Source organism: Phyllobates terribilis, unplaced genomic scaffold (assembly GCF_046119375.1).
Source record: "Phyllobates terribilis strain yellow unplaced genomic scaffold, ASM4611937v1 Scaffold_280__1_contigs__length_2496652, whole genome shotgun sequence".
Classification (NCBI taxonomy): Eukaryota; Metazoa; Chordata; class Amphibia; order Anura; family Dendrobatidae; genus Phyllobates; species Phyllobates terribilis.
The window spans coordinates 1,250,202-1,256,436 of record NW_027363040.1 but is presented as its reverse complement, the minus strand read 5'-3'; positions in this window follow the sequence as shown (position 1 = coordinate 1,256,436).

Here is a 6,235-nt window from a genome sequence, read left to right as displayed (position 1 = left end):
TGGTCCCAACCCCATTTATAAGGCAATAAATCCCACTTATTAAACCTGACAGGACACACCTGTGAAGTGAAAACCATTTCCGGTGACTACCTCTTGAAGCTCATCAAGAGAATGCCAAGAGTGTGCAAAGCAGTCATCAAAGCAAAAGGTGGCTACTTTGAAGAACCTAGAATATAAGACATATTTTCAGTTGTTTCACACTTTTTTGTTAAGTATATAATTCCAAATGTGTTAATTCATAGTTTTGATGCCTTCAGTGTGAAGGTAAAATTTTCATAGTCATGAAAATACAGAAAAATCTTTAAATGAGAAGGTGTGTCCAAACTTTTGGTCTGTACTGTATATGTTGTACAAGTCTCAGGAATTCCACATATTCACAAGGATCAGACGGAATCTACAGGACGGTGAGGAGTTTGTCTCCAAAGCATACAACCACGTTGAGGTCTGCGGAACACAGAAAAGCCACAAAGAACCATCCATTGACTGTTGGATCAATCCAGGAGAGAAAAAGCCATTCAATAGGTGAGAAATGGATTTTATTCATGACTATTCTAAGAAAAGTAACATACAATTTAAGTTTGTTCATAGCCATACAGATGCACAATTATGGTCTAGTTTGTATAGCCAATGTGAAGCAGAGAATCTTAGTACTGATAAAAGTTTTTTTTCTGTAAAAAAGTTACAGAGAAGGCTTCAAAATGTGATGCAAATGGTCTGTGTGTACAATAATTTGGTTTTTGAAAAAACTGACACATAGAAAGCCTGGATTATCACACAGGACATCAGTCATTCTGACAAACAGGTGGACATACAAGAGACCAGTCATACTGAGACACAGGACACTGACGGGGATTACTTTGATTGTCCAAATTGTTTGATTTTGGCAGAACATATTGAACAATTGGAGGATCAAATTGATACTCGGACAGAGTTATTGTCCAAATTACACCAAGACATAAAAAAGGTTTCTGTTCATACAAGATCCAATAGTAAAAGTGAAGATAATGCCTCCACATCATTTGTACCAGACACACAAGATCCAGATATTTCAGTAGAAGGTTTACAGGGAAATGAATTACAAAGGAAAAAATTACATGACAGAGCAGCACGAATCAATCTTAAAATACACGATCAATTAATGAAAATTGTAAAAGACTTTCCAAAGTACAATGAGAAGGTGGATGATTTTGATAATGCCGACATTTTTGAATCTAATACAAATAAATAAATTCAATCTTAATGATGAACAAAAAAACAAGACATTCAGAGTTTGGTTACCCTCACATATGGCAAAAATATTACAGACCACACCCAGATTAAATGAGGATAATGAACAGATACATAGTACAAAAGAAGACAGACTTAGACAATTGCTATTATTTACCACAGGAGACTCGCCCTCTCTTGACATTTTGCAACAATTGAGTGCGAGTGTCCATGATGACCCGTTTGCTTTTTTGATCAAATTTGAACAGGCCTATAGAATGGTGATGCCTGTTGGGCCTAATGAGGAACCTAATGATCAAATTGTATGTAACAAAATTCAAGTACCTAGATCCTGTTCCGGCACCATTGACTAGTGTTCAGACATCATTGCAGGAGGCAACACCTTTTATCGACAAAATTAGGAAATCCATGAAGCGGAACCAGGTGAAGGCAAAAATAGCTGTAGTTCATGAGGAAAAAGATAGACAGCTGACATCAGAGAAAACTCAACCAAAACCTAAACCCACATTAACATCTAGGAACAGAGATTACGCTGAACATAGAGGTAAAAATATCAGACAAAGTAACAATATACGTTGTTATTTTTGTGGTATACCTGGACACTTAAAGTGGCAAGGCAGGAAATTTTGGAGAGCAGAATCAGAGGCAGGTACACCTGGAACAGGCAAGCTTGGAAGAGAAAACTGACTTATTCCAAAATCATCCAACAAACCTTCCGCCCCTCCGTTCAATTGTCTCACATACCCTCACACTGACAATAGACAAACACAGTCACCATATGCTCCATTAATCAGACAGATCAGAGAAATGACAGTGAAGGAGTCAAATTGCAGGGACAGTGCGTTTAAAAGACACACTGGTCTGCTCCCATCTCCTCCATCTCTCTGACTAGCAAAGAATGCTCCCACACCCCATCCATTGGAATTTGTGACTTGAGTTACATTGGATGACTGTGGAAGACCATTTCTCAATGTGATTTTGGCAGAACAAAGTGCAGTGTTTCTTATTGATACAGGGGCACAATTAAGTGTTACTAACCTTGATTTGATGGTAAAACCAGAATCTTCAAGTTGTAATATTATCGGATTCAGCGGAAAAGGAAAAACAAACGCAAAGCTCGTTCCCAATGTTATGTTGGAAATACCAGGTTCTTTCAAAACAGAAATTGACACTTGGTATTGTTGTGATTCTGAGAATATACTTGGCACAGATTTTATGCAGAGATTAGGATGGGTAATTGATCTAGGGAATCAAGTGATCTGGAAAGATTCTACTGAACGTAAACCTGTAGTCATTGACCCTAGTGAATATAGCCATGTTGGAAGTATTTGCTTGAATGATGTTTTGTGTCATCAGATAATTTATGGCCTGAAACTGGCGGTGATGAAGTACAGACTGAAATTGTACAATGTTTTCCTTCTCTTTAGGCTCAGTTCAGGAATAAGGTGGGTACAATGAAGGATGTAATTGTGAATGTAGAAGGACGTGATCCTCCTCCACAGTGTCAGTATAAATTGCCTCCAGATTCAATTGGTTCTATGTCTAAGATCGTACAGGAATTGTTAGCTCAAGGTGTCATACGTAAGGCTAACTCTGTAAGTAACAATCCTTTATGGTGTGTATTGAAATCTGATGGTACATATCGAATCATATTGGATTTGCGGATGCTTAATAAACATACTCCCAATGTTGCATCCATTGTTGCCAATACTTATGACATGATGGCAAGGCTAAATGCAAAGGCAAAATATTTCTCTGTACTAGACATCAGTAATGTTTTTTTCAGTATACCTCTTGAAAAGAGTTGTCAGTACAAGTTTGCATTCACTTTCTTGGATGAACAATATCTGTTTTGCAGGTTACCTCAAGGAGCACATTTGTCACCTAGTGTTTTTCATCAGGCATTGGTGAAGGTATTATCCAGATTTTCTAGGCCTGATTGCATACTGCTATATGTGGATGATATTCTGTTGTCTACTGAGAATAAGGAGTCATGTGTTTCTCTTTTGACAGAATTGTTTGAACTGTTGTATGACGCAGGGTTGAAATTTAACACTAAAAAGGTCAAATTGATGCAGACCGAGGTCAGGTTTCTGGGAGTGTTGTTGAGTCCAGGAAAAAGACAGCCATTGCTGGAAAGAATAGAGGCAATCGCTTCTCTCCCAATCCCAACCACACACAAGGCATTGTGACATTTTTTGGGTCTTGTAAACTATTCTAGGAATTTCATTGAGGATTTTGCTGATAAGGCCAGGCCTTTGTACGATCTTTTGAAAGGTGAAAATAATGATTATTTTGGTCCTTGGGATGTTGAACAACAAACCTCATTTGAACAATTGAAAATGAATTTACATAATGCACCTGCTTTGTCCACAGTAGATCCTTCAGCTCCATTTGCTTTGCAAGTTCACACATCAGAGACAGTGGTGTCTGCTGTTCTGTTAAAATTGCAGGGAGAAGAGTGGAGAATTTTGGGCTATTTTTCTAAGCTTCTCTCATCTGTAGAAAGAGGTTTTGACATTTGTGCAAGACACTTGGTAGGCGTCTACTTTGCAGTCAAAGCAACTGAACACATTGTTGGTTTCAACCAAATTATTCTGCAAACTCCTCATTCTACACTAAAGCTTCTCTTTGAGAAAAATATCCCAGGTATCCCACATCAGAGATTTGCCCATTGGTTACTGTCATTGTCTTCCAATCAAATTGAGGTAGATTATAAGGCCAAATATGTTCTTCCTCAGTTGATGCAATATGAAGGGCAAACTCATGATTGTCTCCATTCTTTTCAGGATCCGATTCTATCACTTTTCAGACGGTAGGCCGAGGTAAGAGATGAAGCAGTCTTTGTAGATGGTTCCAGATTCTATTCAGATGGGCACTATTATACAGGATATGCCATTTTTTATCCCACAAGAAGACAGGTGGTAAAACAAAAGTTACTGAGTCATTTTCAGCTCAGAGGGTAGAGCTAGAAGCAGTAAGAATGGTGCTACAGCTGAATGAGGCTGACGATCAGTGTCCCATTGTAATCTACAGTGATAGCTCCTATGTTGTGAGATCATTGACAGATTACCTGTCAGTTTTGGAAAAAAGAGGCTGTAGATTCTTCTAACAAGACTCTTGTACATAGTGACACACTGAAAACAATTTTTGAGATAGCTTCAAAAACCCCTAACGGTTTTGCAATTGTCAAAGTTCATGCCCATAAAAAGTCTGATGATGATGATCTGTTGGAAATGCAACTGCAGATACGTTAGCCAAAGAGGCAGCCCTGATAGAAGTGTTTGAGCCTGAACCTCTCGAGGTTTCAGCAGTTCAAAGAACAGACACGCATATCCCTTCTTTTGCGGAAGAACAAGAAAAAGATACAAGTCTTGTTGCTTCCCGGGTTTTGTGTCATGACCTAAATGGGGACTTGCGTCCTGTTGTACCAAAACATCTACAGGATGAGTTCACGAGATATAATCATGACAGCTTGGGTCATTTGGGCCAACAGAAATTGTTAGGCATTCTCAGAGAGATTTTACTGGGAAAAGATGGAAGAGACTGTATGAAATATTGTTCAATCATGCCTCATTTGTGCCCAAATTAATCCAAGACAAAAAGGACAGAAATCGCCACTACTGCGAACCGCACCTGCAGATGGTCCATGGTCTACGTTACAAATAGACTATATTGGTTCATTACCATCAGGTAAAAATGGTCTCAGGTATGCATTGGTTGTAGTAGATGTTTTTTCTAAATGGGTTGAAATTTTACCTGTCAGGAAAGATGATGCTTTGTCTATAGCTAGAGCATTAGTTAATCGTGTCTTTTGTACTTGGGGGATCCCAAGAAAGATTACCTCTGATCGAGGAAGTCACTTCACAGGAAGAATCATGCGAGCAGTTTGTACTATTCTAGGGGTACAATAGTTTCATGTGCCTTACCATCCACAGTCTGCTGGTATTGTGGAAAGGATGAATAGGACAATAAAATCCAGAATTGCCAAAATGTTATTGGACAAAGGTAATACTTGGGTGGATGCCTTTTGTACTGTTGAGTGTTAGAGGAACAACTTCCTCCACAACTCCATTTACTCCTTTTGAACTATTGACAGGAAGGAAAATGCCATTAATTTTCCCACATGAACCATTTTTGTCCACACCTCAAAAAGATGCTGTTCCAAGGTCCAAATGGTTGCAATTGTTGCAGGAAAACTTGAAAACCTTTCTTCCACATGAATGCAGAGGATGGAGCCACCATATGAATCCAAATTCAAAAAAGGGGCTCTAGTCATGATTAAATCTTTCAGGAAGAGTGGACCTTGGGAAAGTAACTGGGAGGGTCCCTTTGAAATAATCGACACCATGGGACAAGTTATGATCCTAGTGCAACCAGCATCCAACATGGTTAAAAATATCCGCAGACAACAAAAGTTGTGGGTACACGTTGATCAATGCAAATTGTATATTGCAAAATAATGATACTGCATTTCTTTTAGGAAGAAATGGATTCCAATAAGAGCTGGAATACGGAATACCATGTCCTTGATGGAAGGGATTCAACACCAATCCTTCAAGAAAAGAAAAGGTTTCCCAGGAAAAGCTACTATCTGATGGGAACCACATTTCTGCTACTTTGTACTATTTCAATTCTGATCTACACAGAAGACATTTTATATCATGGAACAAATACTAGTGAAGTGAATGGACATATCAAAGGAACTTTACATTCACGGAAACCAAGAGGATCAAGTATACAAAATCTAATAGATGAAGATAAGCCAGACGATTCAGTAGATATTACTGGGAACATTTGCATGGGTTATGATGTAAAATGCTGAATTGAGCTACACTTCATACACGACACTTAATATTACATGCTGCCATAGGACCTAAGTCTAAATTTACACAATTACAAGGAGATTAGATACATTATTAGATACATTATGTATCACATGGCATGACAGGCATATGGGAATGTAATCCTACAGATGTGTTATACTGGAATATAGAGATAAGAGGTG